At 40.3% G+C, this 19,161-nt stretch overlaps 1 protein-coding gene and 2 long non-coding RNA genes across 4 annotated transcripts in view; 1 reads left to right on the forward strand and 2 right to left on the reverse strand.

Moving 5' to 3' along the window:
- Positions 1-19,161, reverse strand: part of LOC135338445 (uncharacterized) — a 127,177-nt gene that overhangs the window by 103,762 nt on the left and 4,254 nt on the right. The gene's annotated exons all lie outside the window — the stretch shown is intronic.
- On the forward strand, positions 16,372-17,559 carry LOC135338553 (uncharacterized). Of its 2 annotated transcripts, XR_010395563.1 has the most exons (4): positions 16,372-16,512; positions 16,645-16,850; positions 16,962-17,066; positions 17,401-17,559. It is a non-coding gene; the product is annotated as an uncharacterized LOC135338553 (long non-coding RNA). The 2 variants fall into 2 exon arrangements; XR_010395562.1 differs by having other exon boundaries at positions 16,372-16,850.
- On the reverse strand, positions 16,885-18,495 carry LOC135338536 (uncharacterized). The gene is made up of 5 exons (XR_010395528.1): positions 18,275-18,495; positions 18,046-18,120; positions 17,674-17,740; positions 17,380-17,497; positions 16,885-17,048 (listed from the first exon to the last, which is right to left on the reverse strand). It is a non-coding gene; the product is annotated as an uncharacterized LOC135338536 (long non-coding RNA).

The following is a 19,161-nucleotide window of genomic DNA, read 5'->3' on the forward strand; positions in this document are numbered from 1 at the left end:
GTAGAAACAAGAAATTCGGCGAGTGCAACTCCAATCCGTTACAACGTCATAAATATTGGCTGAGTCCAAGGTCTCTGGTTTTGAGATCCGAAGGCATGAGGCTGTAGCATCCCAAGCATAATTATAGCGAGGGTGCTACTAAGGGCATATGATTTAGAATAGTACTAAGCAAGCTAGGCTATAATTATTAACACATTTAAAGAAGACTCTGAAACCAAGAGTTTCTACTGGGCGTTTAATCGCGAACATGCAAATTGAAACGGCAGCTGCTGATATTGGTGGGCGGGTTTGTCAAAGTTTATGGCTTCCAGTAGAACCTAGCTGCTTGGAGAAGTAGCTAGCTCTCATACTTGACAGCTGTAACTGTTCTAACTGCATATTCTGAGGCACAAAAGTGGCTGTGAGAGCAAGCTTGACTGTCTCCATTGATGTTCAAATGACTGTTTTGCTGTTTTTGCAGTAAGTAAATCAGTTGTTGACTGGTTGCCTAGTAATTATGGTTTATAACCAACCTCAGCCTCGGGCTACGCCCTCGGCATTGGTTGGTTATAAGCCATAATTACTAGTCAACCAGTCAATAACTATAACATATTATGCATGTACACATTAAGTCTTTTCTTCTCATCTCAGACTCATGCAGACTCAGATATATAATCATGATAGATGATTATGATTATTCTCTTCTAATTGTTGTAGATACTACTTTCTGTGCTTGAATTCTCTCTTACTATTCTTAACTTTGCCTAATTCAACTGTACTTTTTGGCGAAAGCAAAACACGGTGAGAGGAATTATAGCACAGAGCACGCGCTTGCAACACTCGTTGTAAGTGTATAATAGTCTGCTAGTACTGTATAGCTTCATTGGCATTGGCGCTGCATTATCACCCGTGGTGTTTTCATTGAGCATATGCACATAGAAGGGGCAATACCAGCGAACAAAAATTCATCCAATGTGCATGGGGCTCAAACCCATGATCCTCAGATTAAGAGTCTGATGCTCTACCAGCTGAACTTGACTTAGTAGCAGATCCAAGAAAAAGAAAAGGGGATTTCAAATTAACGAGCGTGCAGTACGAACATTTTTGGGAGTTACGCCCACTTCCGGTTACACGTTGTGCAGTAAGACTATAGGGAAAATCCCATGCATTCTCAGCCATGCAAGGTATAAGTCACATAATAGACCTGCCTATAGAGCTAGCTAGCTGCTATGAACAGTCAACTAACTAACTTATAGGTGAACCCATTGATACATCAAAACAACAGGTACAATCACTACAAAAAGCTAGGTGGTAGTTGCCCTAAAGCCATAATAGCTAGCTATAGCGTTATAATTATAATGCAGAGCTATATCTATACTAAGTATATAAAGTAGCAACACTCCATGGACGAGTTTTGCTATGCACTCTTCTGAAAATAATATTGGGCTGCAATAGAAACTCTTGTTTGCACTTCATTGATCCTTGAGCAGCTGTAACCATAATTATATATACCTCTCCGAGCACAGTGGTGTTTCTAAGAAATGCAGCTAGTAAGGAGGGTGCTGAGAGCGAGCGCAAAAAAAAAATGTTTAATTGCTACTATAATAATTACATGCATGTATACAGGCTAGATACACTTGAATAACTCTTTGATCATCAGAACGTCCATCCTTTTTATTATATTAATAATAGCTATAACCACCACATGGGTTTCCGTATACACTCATGTTTTAATTGTTATACACTAACAATTAAGTAACTATAATAACAGTTACCAGTGCAGGCCCTATACCTCTTATCAAGGAATCAAGGCATACTGTACATACCAGTAGCTAGGTTAGCAAGGTGTTCATAAATGTACAACCTATTTAAATTGTTAGTATTTGACAACCCGGTATACAGCATGCACAAAATAATAATAATTGTATTACTATACTAACTTACCATTAACAGCCGCATTGCATTTCATGATGAGGTACTTGATAGTGTTCAGGTGTCCCCTACTGACTGCCAGTCCCAGTGGAGTTAGTCCATCCCTGGTCACAGCTCCTATAGTGGTGCGCATGCCAGGAATTAGCCTCGAATCCAGGCCGATTAAAATACGGCTTGCATGGCCATGGTATAATATATATAGGTGTGGTCCGTCCACGCCCATGTACTATCTATTGTATGCCCATTGTGAAGATTAGCTAGCTAGCTGTGGCCCTCTATTAGGAAGGCTTATTTGCACACTATAATTATAGTCTGAAACCAGAAGAGGCTAGCTCTCATCTACCTCTATAATGGTCGTATGGTCGGAATGTTTGAACTTATTTTCTGTACAGACCATGGAAAATCTTTAAATTTGTGCTTCCAAATTAACTAGGACAATACGACCATTGTAGAGATAGCCTCTTCTGGCTTCAGAATGATGTGCAAGCCTCCTCAACAACGGAATAGAGGGCATAAGCCACGGAGACAAAGTATTTGTAAACGAACTATTATTATAGTTATAATTAATTTTACAAAGGTTTCCTAACGTAGAACAAATCCTTAGATTCTGGGGAACTCAGTTTGTGCATGTGCACCAATAGATACCAATAGATACCTTGGCAATAGATACCAAGCCGTATTGTAATCGGCCTGATCTCGAGGCTATAGTCAGGAATGTACAGCACATTGTCTTAGAAACCATAACCAATGAAAACACCGCGGGTGCTGATGCCTCGTGGAGGACAGTAGTAGATCTAAATGTAAAAGCGGAAAATGATCCACCATGATCAGTGCTATATAGTATGCCGTGCAGGGACTTCTATACATGGAAGTACGAACAGTCAACTAGCTAACCTAGGCTAACCTGAACACTCCTTTGGCAGTTGGTGCATCAAAACAACATGCAGGTACAATCATTGAATCAAAATGTATTACAATAGCTACAAAACTGATAAAATAGCTAGCTGGTAGCTATAGTAAAGCCACAATAGCTATACTGAAAGGGGGGACCCATGGCACCCTGGGATCTCCCCCTGGATCCGCCACTACTATGGTGTTGTCGAGAAGGCTTGCACACTAGTCTGAAACTACTTTTATGATGGTTGGATGGTCGTGATTTGGTTTTTACAAATGAAAGCTTCTTCTGGCTTCAAACTAGTGTGTCGACAACACCACAGAGGGCCAAAGCTAGCCAGCAAGTCTTCTCGACAACGCAATAGAGAGCATAAGCCACAGTTTCACAGGAGACAAGTATTTGTTAAATTAATACGGAAAGAAACTATATATAATATTATATGTGACAGGGCCTAGGAAAACAACCCTTAACGCGGGTATATCCGAGTTAATTTTTATTGTTGAATCGGATAAAGCATTCTCTAAGCTTCAAAATGATACCAAGATCGACCTCGTTCACTTTCACGAGGCAGATGACCTCTAAGGCTCCACTTTTCTTATTATAATTATACGCAATTCCCCCATCATGCATCATTCACTAATACTGGCAGGGTTTCGTAGAGAGGGAGGGCGTCCTGGGACCCTCCTCCCTAGAAATATAATGATGTCATAACAAAATGTATGTAATTAAAAGAAGTATTATAGCACAAGTATAAGTTGTACAACAAAGGATCGATTAATAGTTGTCTATTGTATTATTAAACCTGCTCTCTCTCCGCAGGGAAAGGCAACATCAAATTACTGACTGAAAATAATGGCTTATTTATCTGTTATGATAATATTATCCATAGATATTATAATACTGAAGATTATCACGAGTCTGTGCCAGTAAATGCACGACTGCCTGCAAGGCACGAGTGACAGTTATACTAGGCACACGGACGAGTGATATAGTCATCAGTATCCATGGTATAAAGCATTTATTGGTTATAGCAACCAAAATGCAGGATGAATCTGTACACGCGACATGCGGTTGTTTTGTCAACCAGAAGCAAAAAAATTTACTTTTTTCCTGAAATAGATGTACAGTTCTATTTAACAACTATAGCTATGTGTAGAAAATAACCAGTTTGGGGTAACGATCAGTTTGACCCAAAAGCGTGGAGCTTGTAGTATTGAAGATGTTCAACAGTAGAATAATAACAGCAATAAGGTACTGTGATGGCAACTGGTGCAACAACAATACATGGTGACTTACATGGCATGTGCGTGGCTGTGATACAGTGCAAGTGTATAGTATAACCTTCAACTCTCCATTCCCACCTCAGGTAATGTATGCTATAATTATAATAACTATTATGCTAGATGCATGCATGCACTGGCTAGATTAACCATAATAGACACTGGGTTAGGCCTCCATATATACTCTTGCAACACCAGGGCTTCATAGAGGGGGGGGGGCACAGGGGGGGCGCTCGCCCCCCCTGGCAATTGTATTGAAATATAGGCCATAACATACTGTGTTACGGCCTGTTACACACCAATTAACCAAACAAAGAGTGTTTTATAACAACAATAATGAGTTCTTTACGAAGCTACTTTAATTAAACTGCTATTCTTCTATATACTCTTTCTGTTCCGTACGTCCACAATTTCTTCTTCAAAGTCAGTATAACTATCTGTATTAGTACAGAGGGCGATTCAATTAAGAGCGACCTTCTTTAGTGAGAAAGGCTTGTGTCGCTCAGGCTATGGCTTTTATCTATAGTGCCATTCAACCTAGGCAATTGGATTTCTGCATTTTTTATGACATTCCACAATACTATTAGTACTTAATAACTCTTAAGAATGAATTAAGATGCGATGTACGACAGTCTCTAATTAATAAACACAACAATTTCGCAGATCCCCCAAGATACGGATAATCGCCGAGCATCCCATTTTTTCTGAAATGTTGATTTTCTCCCCCCTGTCAATTTTTTTCTGTATGAAGGCCTGAACAATGCTCTTCAAAGTACACATGCAGTACACATGGCTGTTATTTTATCATAATTATAATGGGTATTTATTCCAGTCCTGTCTTCTCTTCTCTGCTTCTTGACATTCCTCTTAGGCATTTTTTCACATTTTCGAAACGTATAATACTTCTGTACTGAAGAAAGAAAGGGAATCTAACTAAAAAACTAATTTTGCTCTGTGAAACATTGTGAACGTATGATTGGCAGGAAAAGCATGAAAAGCGTAGAAACAAGAAATTCGTCGAGTGCAACTCCAATCCGTTACAACGTCATAAATATTGGCTGAGTCCAAGGTCTCTGGTTTTGATATCCGAAGGCCTGAGGCTGTAGCATCCCAAGCATATATAGCAAGGGTGTTATACTAAGGGCATATAACTGATTTAGAATAGTGCTAAGCATTATGCAAGCTAGGCTATAATTATTAACACATTTAAAGAAGACTCTGAAACCAAGAGTTTCTACAAGCCTCCTCAAGCAACGTTAAAGCTTTGCTCTGGATAGTCTACATAAAAAAACTCACATTGAAGGCATGCAGTTTCGTTTTTTTTCTCTTCAGGGGAGGCCAGTGAAGGAGGCTATACCGTATCCTCGAGAAAATACGCCCAGCAGGAAGTCTAGGCTTATTAGAGTCCTGACTGGGCGTTTAATCGCGAACGGCGAGTTTTCATTCGAATATACGCCCACCCGCGGCCTCAAATTGAGGTTTACACTTCGCTCTATGACAAATCTTATTGTATTTTAATTTTAATACATAGTATGAATATTTTATTGACAACAATGTTATAAACTAATGCACGAATAATAATTATGATTAAAGCATGACAAGAGAATGAACATGAAGAAGTGAACTCTGACTCTATTCCTCTATTCAATGCTTGTCGATGTCAGATGTAGCAGAAACTTCCCAAAGGATATGGTAGGACATATACTCCTATACAGAGTATATATAGCTATCAGGTACTTCGTTTTAAAAAACCAAGGCAAGGTAACTTGCAAAATTAGCCTGCATGTGTGATAACTTTCTTGGACTTTGTGTTTTCCTTTCACACACACACACACACACACTCACACATCAGCGTATATACCTCGCTGTGCGAGCACACAGAGGCATCATAACTCAGTACAACGAATACTACGCTATAATTATATGCCTCAGGTATGGATACGCAGCGAGGTATACAGTAGTGTGTTTGTGCGTGTGTCTGTGTAGAGTGATATACAACTGCTCAATAAGTGTATAAGAATAAGAGGCTTCTAGACAGACTAAGTCATATTCAGTGGATTTACAAAAATTAATAATGCTTCGACTATAGTTTTGCTTATAGTAATACATTGAAGGCTATGAATGATCTACACCGTTCTTCTGTTCTGCTTTTCTCTGATTTGTCACGCCTAAAATTCACTGAATTTTATTGCAGACTGCAGACTCTAGCGTAGCAAAATTCGTTGAGTATAATTACATCTTCTTATTATATAGCTCTGCATTAGAACGCTATAGCGTTCTATATAGCTGCAAGAGTCATTATTGAATTTGCTGAGTGACAATAATAATTATAATTATAGACATCAAACTTTCAGCATCCTTTTTAGCAACAATCATTTCTCAACTATTTTTTCACAGCATGTGTATAATTATGCCTCGAGGCGTAGCCGCACGAGGGATACGGTAAAGCTGACTGTGTGTGTGTCTGTTCCAGCTGCAACTGCTCAACGGTTACTTGTAATGCGACAAAAACAATAGGCTTCTAGTCACGTTCTCATGGATTTTGATTCGTGGATTAGCAAACATTCTCGAGTTATGGCTAGTTTGACTCACATTGAAGGCTGTTGCAGTCTCTTCAGGAATCTTTCATAGCATCATCTGTTTGCACAAACTTTCTATTCGAGTTAGCCTTGCACTAAAGCGCTAGCTTTTTGTTAGCTATACAAGAGTAAGAAAGAGCTGCTAAAGAAGCTAGCTATTTTAGTAATCATTATGGAACTTGCAGACACACCCCTTCTTCCTGGATGTAATGTGCATGCGCTCAATACCACGTGTAAGAGAATCCATTTTGAACGCCAGATCCTGGCAGAATCAATTTCTTTTTTGTTGAGGTCCTGGTAAGCCACAAACCAACCTTTTCTGATAACTCTTTTTAGACTGCTTGTTATAGATAATAATTATTATTACTTTCTGTGATTGATTTCTGTCTTTCACAGACTACTGACTATGCCTTAATTGACAAAGGTTTTCTCCCATTGTTTGGCTGCAGGCAATTTAAGACGATCAGTATGCACTTTCTTGTGAAACAATCAAAACACATTGCAAATTACTTATCTCTTCTATAACACTCTAGTAATACTTTTGAGCGAAAGCAAAAACATGGCGAGAGGCATTAGCAAGTGCACGCTTGCAACACTTGTTGTAACTGTATACATGTGTGTAATAGGCTGCTAGTACAGTATAGCTTCATTGGCGTTGGCGCTGCATTATCACCCGTGGTGTTCAGCACATGCACATATAGAATGGGCAATACCAGCGAACAAAACTTCATCCAATGTGGGGCTCAAACCCATGATCCTCAGATTAAGAGTCTGATGCTCTACCAACTGAACTTGTCTTAGTAGCAGATCCAGGAAAAAGAAAAGGGGGATTTCAAATTAACGAGCGCGCAGTACGAACATTTTTGGGAGTTACGCCCACTTCCGGTCACACGTTGTGCAGTAAGACTATAGGGAAATCCCATGCATTCTCAGCCAGGGTAAGTCCCATAATAGACTGGCCTGCGTAGAGCTATAGCTAGCTGCTATGAACAGTCAACTAACTAACTTATATAGGTGAACCCATTTAATACATCAAAACAACAGGTACAATTAATACAAAAAGCTAGGTAGTATAGTTGCATGCAATAAAGCCAGCTAGCATTATAATTATAGTGCAGAGCTATAAAATTATCTACTTTAAGTAGAGAGCAACATGCACTCCATGGACGAGTTTTGCTACTCTCTCTTCTGAAAGGCTGCGATGGCATTCCAAGTAAATAAACCTATAATTATAGCTATAACTGCAAATCCGCAAAATTGCAATAAAAAAAAACGCTACTATAGAAGCCTATATATTATTAGCCTCGATCCCAGGCCCATCCGTCTCCAATTGAACGCTAGGTCGCCTCCTCGGCCTGGTATTGATTGTATCTGGGCGTGACCGGAAACTGGTATAAGTATCAAGAGGAATGCTATGTACTGTAACATCTCCAGTTCATCACAGTTGGCTAAAAATACAGTGATATAATGACACTAGAAATTAATACTGTTATCTGTAGAGTGTACTGCACAGCAGTACTGCGTCCATAATAAATGCAGATGTTTAGAAGCGAAGATCTCAAACAAGAGCTTCCAGAAAGACTTAATAAATACTGCGTTGGATATGCCTGCTAAGCCTTTAGGTGGCATAACAAAGGTTGTGTGTTCACAGTGCATCAAGAGACAGTAGAATCCTGACGTCACTGGTCAGGATAGCAACCACAAGTGTTGAAAGAGCCATTCCACGTCAGTAGTTTTAGTGCAGGTAGTTCTATAAGATCGGCCCCCTTGGGAAGGACACGAGTGGCACTGGGGCATCCTCTTTCAATGAGTTCGCACCCATCAGCTAGGAAGAGTACAACGGGGGTTGGAGGGGAAGGTTCCATTTTGCTCCTGTATACTAATTAGTAGAACTTAAATTCACCATTCCACTATACATTTTGTAACTCACAGTGATGGTCCACACAAAACTAGCCTCGATCCCAGGCCGCACTTCCTTGAAGGCCGGTGAAGGAGGCTAACACAACACCAGTGCCAGTACCGTAATGTCATATCTTGATCCAGATACCAAGGATTGGGCTATAGGCTATAGTGTACAATTTCCAATGATGAAATGGTATTATTGATTTATATCGCTCACTTTGACAATACATCCCAGGCCCAGCCACTTGTAGACACCCCTGAGCATAGTATACAAGAGATCGATGGCCGGAGTCTGAGGATAGACTCTACCAAGTGTATCTGGCAATCAATGGTCTAATCAAGCGTTTGTATTAAATTGTGTAGTCGAGTCAATCAAAGGTAGCCAACTGATAGCAGAAACTTGAGAACCTAGGTCTGTTCTTTCACAAGAGTGATGATCCTTCTTCCTTCGCACAAGACAGCTCCTCACACTCTAGCTAAGCCTATATCTATAACAAACTAAACTTGCTAAAGAATATACCTATGACACGGAGTTCTTTGTGATTTAACGGTGATTTACGGAGTAAGTATGCTTACATACACTATAATTATTAGTGTTTCTATTTGCTCCACCTTGCTTAGGTATTCGCTCTTTTTGAGCGAATACCTGAGCAACCACAGCAACCACAGCACATGCATGCCCAGATACACGCCCAGATACAATCAATACCAGGCCGAGGAGGCGACCTAGTGTTCAATTGGAGACGGATTGGCCTGGGATCGAGGCTAATATAAATTATTATAGAAACTCTTGTTTGCACTTCATTGATCTTTGAGCAGCTGTAGCAGTCTATATATACAAACACAGACTATACCATAATTATACCTGTCAGAGCACAGTGGTGTTTCTAGGAAATGCAGCTAGTAAGGAGGGTGCTGAGAGCGAGCGCCAAAAAATGTTTGATTGCTACTATAACTAGAGCACTAAAGTGCAAACCCTCGGCTGGTGACATGATTATAAAGAAACCAGAAATATAATGCAGTACATATAGTGATGTTGTTATCACGTATGACTTGCACAGCAACTAAGGAACAATAAAACTAAACCAGACTGGAGGCATGCTGAAACATTTGAGAACAGGTAGTGGTACTATATGCACTGTGGATTAGGATCACAGCAAAGAAGCCTGGAGTCTCAGAGAAGTATGGCTCCAGGTCCTAGATCCCAGAGCTAAAAGCAGGAGCTATAATTCAAGCTTTCTGCTTTAGTGACCCTGTTCCATTGTTCTTGGTACAGCTTTCTACTTTAGTGACCCTGTTCCATCGTTCTTGGTACAGGATCACTTCAGTTATAAGTAACGCATGTGCAAGTTCTGTTCAAGCTACATTTTGCTCGCTTTTATTAGACAACGAAGCTTTAACACCGAAAGCTGCCACTATCCAAAGTACTAACTTGTTGTGTGGAGGCTACTCATGCTGTAAACGCAGTCCTAGAACATCCAGGTAAGCAGACCTAGTCACAAGCTTGTTCAAGCTTCTTAGCTTTTGCTCGACAAAGAAGCTTTAACATCAAAATCTGCCACTATTTAAATCAAGATACTGTTGTGTGAAGGCTATCCATGCTGTAAACGCAGTGCTGTGGCATCCAGGTGAGTAGAAAATCCCATCACAAACAGACAAACAAACAAACTAGAGCACTAAAGTGCAAACCCTCGGCTGGTGACATGATTATAAAGAAACCAGAAGACTGATATAATGCAGTGCATATAGTGATGTTGTTATCATCATCATGCATGACTTGCACAGCAACTCAGGAGCAATGAAACTAAACCAGACATGCTGAAACATTTGAGAACAGGTAGTAGTACTATAGATGTATGCACTGTGGATTAGGATCACAGCAAAGAAGCTTGGAGTCTCAGAAGTATGGCTCCAGGTCCTGCATGGATCCCAGCCAGCTAAAGCAAGCTTTCTACTTTAGTGACCCTGTTCCATTGTTCCTGGTATATACAGCTTTCTACTTTAGTGACCCTGTTCCATTGTTTCTGGACCTGGTACAGGATCACTTCAGTTATAAGTAACGCATGTGCAAGTTCTGTTCAAGCTACATTTTGCTCGCTTTTATTAGACAAAGGAGCTTTAACACTGAAAGCTGCCACTATCAAAAGTACTAACTTGTTGTGTGGAGGCTACTCATGCTGTAAACGCAGTGCTAGAGCATCCAGGTAAGCAGACCTAGTCACAAGCTTATTCAAGCTTCTTAGCTTTTGCTCGACAAAGAAGCTTTAACATCAAAATCTGCCACTATTTAAATCAAGATATTGTTCTGTGAAGGCTACCTATGCTGCAAACGCAGCGCTATGGCATCCAGGTGAGTAGATATACTCGTGACAAACAGACAAACAAACAAACAAACAAACAAACCAACATACTACTATACCCGTGGCCGCCCACGCGCGCCTCGGGTAACAAACAAACCAACAGACTACTATACCCGTGGCCGCCCACGCGCCTCGGGTAATAATTACATGCATGTATACAGGCTAGATATACACTTGAATAACTCTTTGATCATCAGAACGTTCATCCTCTTTATATAATTAATAATTATTATAGCTACCACCACATGGGTTTCCGCGTATAATTATACACTCATGTTTTAATTGTTATACACTAACAAGTTACTATAATAACGATGCAAAACAGTGACCAGTGCAGGCCCTATACCTCTTATCAAGGAATCGAGGCATACTGTAGGTTAGCAAGGTGTTCAATAATACCGAGAAATGTACAACCTACTTAATTGTTAGTATTTGACAACCCAGTACAGCATAATTATGCACAAACTAATAATTATTGTATTACTATACTAACTAATTACCATTGACAGCCACATTGCATTTCATGATGAAGAACTTTATGATGTCCAGGTGCCCCTCTCTGACTGCCAGTCCCAGTGGAGTTAGTCCATCCCTGGTCACAGCTCCTATAGTGGTGAGTATAATTATGTCAGGAATTAGCCTCGAATCCAGGCCGATTAAAATACGGCCTGCATGGCCATGGTATATATTACATGTGTAATCATATAGGTGTTGCCCGTCCACGCCGATGTACTATCGTATAGCATGAAATTTTCGAGGGGCTTAATTTTCGCGGATTTCGTGGGTTAGTAATCCTACACAAAATTAAGTCCACGAAAATGTTTCTATTGAGAAGGTTTATTTGCACATTATAGTCTGAAACTATAGAAGAGGCTCTCATCTACAGTAGACTCTCGCTATTCCGGCTCTCTGAAGTACGGCCACCTCGATATACCGGCCATTTGGCTTGGCACGGAATGCTAGCTATAATATTATGTTTACTGCACAAAACTCACCCTGAAGTACGGCCACTCCCTATTCCGTTTACCGGCCAGTGCTGGTTGTCCCAAACAAGGTTCAATGTAATTTTATACGAATATTACGGCCAGATATGGCGTTATGGGTGTGGTTTAGCAAATAAAATTGGATTACACTTAAATAGAGAACAGAATGATTCCTTATCCTCGAGACAAGAACCGCAAAAGTAGTCATTAGATTCGAGGTAAGGTCGTTTTTAAGCCGCGGCTATTTCCTGAGCTACAGCCACCTCGCTATTCCGGTCAAGCTGAATGGTCCCAAGGGTGACCAGATTAACAAGAGTCTACTGTATACCTCTATAATGGTCGTATGGTTGGGATGTTTGAACTTGGTTTCTGTACAGACCATGGGAAATCTTTGAATTTGTGTTTCCAACTTAACTACGACCATACGACCATTGTAGAGGTAGCCTCTTCTAACTTCAGAATGGTGTGCAAGCCTTCTCGACAATGGAATAGAGCTAGGGCATAAGCCACGGAGACAAAATATTTGAACTTAGTAAACGAACTATTATTATAGTTCACGGTATTATTATAGTGCACGCTTGCAACACTTGTTGTAACTGTATACATGTGTGTAATAGTCTGCTAGTACAATATAGCTTCATTGGTATTGGTGTGCTGCATTATCACCCGTGGTGTTCAGCACATGCACATATAGAAGGGGCAATACCAGCGAACAAAAATTCATCCAATGTGGGGCTCAAACCCATGATCCTCAGATTAAGAGTCTGATGCTCTACCGACTGAACTTGACTTAGTAGCAGATCCAAAAAAAAGAAAAGGGGGATTTCAATTTAACGAGCGCGCAGTACAAACATTTTTGGGAGTTACGCCCACTTCCGGTCACACGTTGTGTAAGACTATAGGGAAATCCCATGCAAACTCATTTGATACATCAAAACAACAGGTATTCAACTAATACAAAAAGCTAGGTAGTATATAGTTGCATGCAATAAAGCCAGCTAGCATTATAATTATAGTGCAGAGCTATATAAAATTATCTACTAAGTAGAGTAGCAACACTCCATTGACGAGTTTTGCTACTCACTCTTCTGAAAGGCTGCGATGGATTTCCAAGTAAATAAACCTATAATTATAGCTATAACTGCAAATCCGCAAATTGCAATCCAAAAAACGATACTATAGAAGCCTATATATATTATAGAAACTCTTGTTTGCACTTCATTGATCCTTGAGCAGCTGTAGCAGTCTATACACACACATGCACACAGTATACCATAATAATTATACCTCTCTGAGCAAAGTGGTGTTTCTAGGAAATGCAGCTAGTAAGGAGGGTGCTGAGAGCGAGCGCAAAAAAAATGTTTGATTGCTACTATAATAATTACATGCATGTATACAGGCTAGATACACTTGAATAACTCTTTGATCATCAGAACGTTCATCCTCTTTATAATTAATAATTATTATAGCTACCATCACATGGGTTTCCGTATATACACTCATGTTTTAATTGTTATACACTAACAAGTTACTATAATAACGATGCAAAACAGAGACCAGTGCAGGCCCTATACCAGTACGGCCACTCACTATTCCGTTTACCGGTCAGTGCTGGCTGTCCCAAACAAGGTTCAATGTAATTTTATACGTATATTACGGCCGGATATGACGTTTTGGGTGTGGTTTAGTAAATAAAATTGGATTACACTTAAATAGAGAACAGAATGATTCATTATCCTCGAGACAAGAACCGCAAAAGTAGTAATCCAATTTTATTTGCTAAACCACACCTAAAACGTCATATCCGCCGTAATATACGTATAAAATTACATTGAAAACCTTGTTTGGGACAGCCAGCACTGGCCGGTAAACGGAATAGCGAGTGGCCGTTCTTCAGGGTGAGTTTTGTGCAGTAAACATAATAGCTAGCATTCCGTGCCAAGCCAAATGGCCGGTATATCGAGGTGGCCGTACTTCAGAGAGCCGGAATAGCGAGAGTGTACTGTACACAGCAGAACAAAATTACAGTGTGTTATTATAGCGTATAGCATATCAAATTGCTTAACTGTATATATGCATAGAAAGGTCAACGCAATGAGCTATTCCCTATAATTATGGCAGTAGTCTATGGCCTACAAGTTACTATACACCCTAGAAGTGCTAACCCTCGGCTGTTGACAGGAGAATAGAGTGTTCGGTTTTACAATAATAAAGAGACTGGTAAAGGATCACTTTAGCTGCATGTAGATCTACCTCGAATAAAGGTCGCGTGTGGAGCTCATGCAAGTTCAAGCTATTCCGCAAAAATTAAATGCGCAAAAACTATTCTAACGGTCATTTAGCGAAATTTCATTAATATACCCTCATAAACTATACCCACTATACGGTATGAAGAGCAAGCCACAAGTATTGTTTAGTGTTAAGTGCCATCAACACGCAGGAACATTTCACCCATATAATAAGGTGTCACACAAAGAGAAACTACATTTGCCCACAAGCATGCTACTAATAATTATACGTAAGAGCAAGCCACAAGTATTGTTACATGCAGAGGTATAAATAACAGTCGGTCGCAATTAGCTGACTATTAACCCTTTCCCGGCTTTAATTAAAAAAACAAAATACAGAATAAATACATATTTTTCTTTAAAAATACATATCTCATGAACAATGCATTGAAATCACTTGCAACTATTTCCTACAGGTAGCCCAGATCCTGGGGGTACCATGACATCATCATCGTTACCTAGCAACTGACCACCCCCCACTAATTAACGATTTTTTACACATTTCACAATCATGAACATAAAGAATATTGTATGAAGGCATGAAGTAACTAAAAACACTAAGTAAGTGTTCTCAATGTTCTCACGGTGACATGGTTCAATCAGGATCAGCAGAAACTTCTCTGCGAGGTCGTATCGGCAGACGCTCTTTTCCCGGGAAATGTTTTCTTCACCTACACACAGGTTTACAAGTTCAATGGTGGCTCATGATGTCCACTTGTGTACTAACTAGACTAAGCATACCATACTGAAGCTAACCAGACTACATATGATACTCCATAATTACTTACAAGGTCCAGGACTTTGGTTCATGCTCAGGAGCTTCTTCCTCCGGCTCTTCAGGCTCTATGTTTATAGCTTGACCTCTGAGAAGTAGTTTCCTCTCTTGGTATGATCCCAGTCACTGTCCTCTTACTCAACAAGGCCATAAGTATCGTTATTCTCACTGTCTAGCTGCCCTAGAACCTCGCTGAGGTTGTACTACGAAGATCTTGTAGCCATTATCAAACGGTCACTTTTCTTTCGACAGTACTGCACCAAGCGTACCTCTAGGCAAGATATTAAAGATACCATGTTAAAGAGCAGCCCAATGCGCATGTGCTGGTACCTACAGTGTGTGCATAGCTCCAATACAGTGCCCACAACGATTTTTTGGAAATTATCACTACCGCTGCCGTCATATGACGGCTAAAGCCGGGAAAGGGTTAACTATACTGGCTCAGTGATAGTGTCCTAGCATGCACAGAGTGAAAGTCAAAGGTCATATAGTTATGATGAACATATGCGCACTCATAATTATATCAGCTATGTTGTTCATTGCAAGAACAGGCCTAGCTATGTAGCTATGTAGCAGAGTGACAAACCGACTAATGGTAAGCCTCTAACTAAACCCTAGCCTCGGTCCCAGGCCGATTATTTTTTAATAGAACGAAGTTGAAAAATACGGCCTGGTATTGATTGTATCTGGGCGTGGCAGGAACCGGAACCGGAAACCAAAGCAGAGATTCTTCACACTTTGTTTCCTGTCATTATTATTTCCCCGTACAAGTTTAATACCGTAATTTAGCTCCGTGTATGCACACAACACCAGGCCTATAGTTGTCGGCCTAGCTAGAAAAAACTCGGCCTGGAATTGAGGCTACTTAAACCCTACTTGATTACTAAGACATTGCATGGGTAATTTAGACCAATATCACCTGATGGCAGAACAAAATGCTATTATGCTAGGACAACTTATCAGGACAATCAAGAGGTGTTATTTCTACCTCTGCTGTTAAGTGCAATCAACAGGGTTAAACGTATTTTATTTCTGCTGACTAGTTCACATAATTATGCACGTGTAACTAACTTACCATTGACATCAACATTGTATTCTGTGATGAAGTACTTGATAGTGTCCAGCTTCCCCTTACTGACTGCCAGTCCCAGTGGAGTTAGTCCACCACTGGTCACAACTCCTATAGTGGTGAGAGTTGTGGAAGAGTATGTGATAATACGTGTAGTGAGGATAAACTATTATTATTTGTAATTTAAGCTACGTTCTGTAATAATAATTATACCACTATTATACAGGTTATTTTGTATGGTGGATCTTTTCACATTTTTTTTATTTTATTATTACACAACCAGCAAAAAGTAGGTTATCCGATTATACGCCGCAGACGCATTTCGCAGACGCATTTATGCGTCATGTCGGTATGACGCCATAGACGCATTTTTGCGTCAACCGCAGTAATCCGGCTTCTCTCTGCTCTAAAGAAACCAGGGAGCGGCTGCTGCTATTTTAACGCTACTACTACGTCCAGTTACTGTTCAGGTAAGTATATATGCAGTCAAAACTTCGTACTGTGCAGAAAATATTTTGGCAATACACGCTTGAATATGTAGCTAGTTTACAAATTAAATATTAATTATTGGCATGAACAAACACTATCAAAATATTATATAGAGCTACTAGCATGGCTAAGAGGCCACACTAGATCAGTGAGGAGGTGCTGCATGAAATTGTAGGCTACCCACTAGCTCTGGGACCTGCACAGATTGACATAGAAGACCCAGTAGCCAGAGTACAGCAAGGTAACAGAGATGTGCCAGTCATGGAGGGCAGTGATGATGAGTTTTCTGATTGAGAACAGTTTGGAGAGGAGCTTGAAGGTAAATGCAACAAATAAAATGGCTTCACTCAATGTATAGAATAAAAACAAGATTATCAAATACCCGGTACAGTACAACAATAATTACAACAATAAATTATCAAAAATGTAGATCTGGATAGGACATTGACACTGCATGAGCTGAGCACTGTTGTGAAAGTCCTACCACCAACGTCAACCTTCCTGTACATGGCATTGTCTGTGCGCGTGTATGTGTGTAAGTGGATTTGTGTGTGTGTGTATGTGTGTAAGTGGATTTATGTGTGTGTGTGTGTGTGTGTGTGTGTGTGTGTGTGTGTGTGTGTGTGTACGTATGTGTGTGTGTGTGTTTGCGTACGTATGTGTGTGTGTGTGTTTGCGTAAGTATGTGTGTGTGTTTGCGTGCGTGCGTGTGTGTGTTTGCGTGTGTGTGTGCGTGTGTGTGTGTGTGTGTGTGTGTGTGTTTGCGTGCGTGCGTGTGTGTGTTTGCGTGTGTGTGTGTTTGAGTGTGTGTGTGTGTGTGTGTGCTTGTATGTGTGCGTGTGTCTAACCGTGTATTCTACTCTTGACAGAGGCGACTCCAAGGTACTCCAAAAGGGACCCAGTGGCAGTGCATAGTGTGACAGCAAAGTATCAGCAGTAGCCACAGACATCAGACACTTTTTATATCTATTGTTAGTTACGCAAAGAATTATAATCGTTACTGATGGTAAAAAAAATGTTTTTCAAGGTTCGAAGAACAAAAGGCGAGGCTATTATTTTACTATCCAAGGGCTATATAATTATAACGAGTTCTAAACATAATGTTGGTGTAGTCAACAAACGTAATACGTATCCTGGCTCACCTCGTTGCTACTGCCACTGTCACTGTACATACGTGGCCCCACCTCTGATTATTGGATCCAGTCACACCTACATGTAGTGTACATACGTACACAAAGAAGGCTAATCAATGCTGCTTAGCACTACCAATTCTAGATACAACTACTATCTACCATGTACAGTCAGTACCAGACCATAGAGCTTCTAGCAATTCTACAAACGCATGCAACAAGTACGAACAAGTACTGTAGCAACTACAACCGGTTGTATTTTTAATATTAATTTTATGGGCCTGATTTTAAATAAATTGAAGTCTATAATAGGTGATGCAGGCCCTAAAGTAGACTCTAAACATTCAGTAGAGTCAACATACAGCTTAGGAAGCTTGTACTCACCTTTTTACCACTGTCACTGTTTCTCTTTACACATAGCTGCCTCAGGTTATAAGCCACACCCAGTACCTTGTGTAGCTGCACAGAAAAAGGCTAAGCAACGCTTCTCAGCACTACAAACTCTACAGCTACGTCCTATATACTTACTACAATAAGTATTAGGCTGTATGAAGCTTCTAGTGAATCTAAAAAGCCATGTAACAAAGCAGTATTATACGTAACTACTACTTACCGCTTGACAGAAGCAGATCACAGCCAATCCTTCGAGATAGTAAGCGATTCGGGCATCATCTTGTAGATCTTTGACTGGTCTTTCTTCCTAGTCTAACTTGCACAATCAAAAGTCGAAGCGCTTTCAAGTTACGAACAGTTTTCTAAGAACTGATTAATTTGTGCATTTTTTAAAAATCAATATGGCTGCGGGGGTGTTCCCGCAACGTGACGTCATGGCGTATAATCGGTTGCCATCCTCTTATGAGTAATAACTTATTACTTGTACATGTATGGCCTTCTAGCAATTTCACGATCACTGGAGCATTCCGTATAATTATTATAAGGCTGCTTAGTGGGTAGCTAGCTGAAGATCAGAGTGTTCTGGTGTAATTTAACTCCGTAGCTTTGGTATACTCAGTGGCGAATCCAGAGGGGGTTCTTTGGGTTCAATTGAACCCCCCTTTGAGATAGAAGTGAGTGGGAGGCTCAAGCAACTAGTTAGCAAGTTGTTCCTTTCTTACTAGCTTTCACAATCACTTCTTACTAACCTTTAGTCCTTGTTAGTCATGCGAAGCTTTGTCTGTGCAGTTTCAGTGACTATGAAGGCTAAAAACTCTCCAGCGTAGCGCATGCAGATTGCTTATGAAAAGTGATGACCTTTTTTTTAGGAAAAAATTCGGTGTCTTAATGCGCATGCTCACTGTTTCGAAGAAGTGACGACCTTTTTTTAGGTAAAATAACAGTCCTTGACCTGCTCAGGGCCCTGGAACCCCCCTTTCAAGAATTCTAGATCCGCCACTGATACACTACAACAGAACAAAATTGCAGTGTGCTATTATAGCGTATAGCATATCGAATTGCTGTGTGCATAGAAAGGTCAACGCAATGAGCTATTCCCTATAATTA

Source organism: Halichondria panicea, chromosome 7, assembly GCF_963675165.1.
Source record: "Halichondria panicea chromosome 7, odHalPani1.1, whole genome shotgun sequence".
NCBI lineage: Eukaryota > Metazoa > Porifera > Demospongiae > Suberitida > Halichondriidae > Halichondria > Halichondria panicea.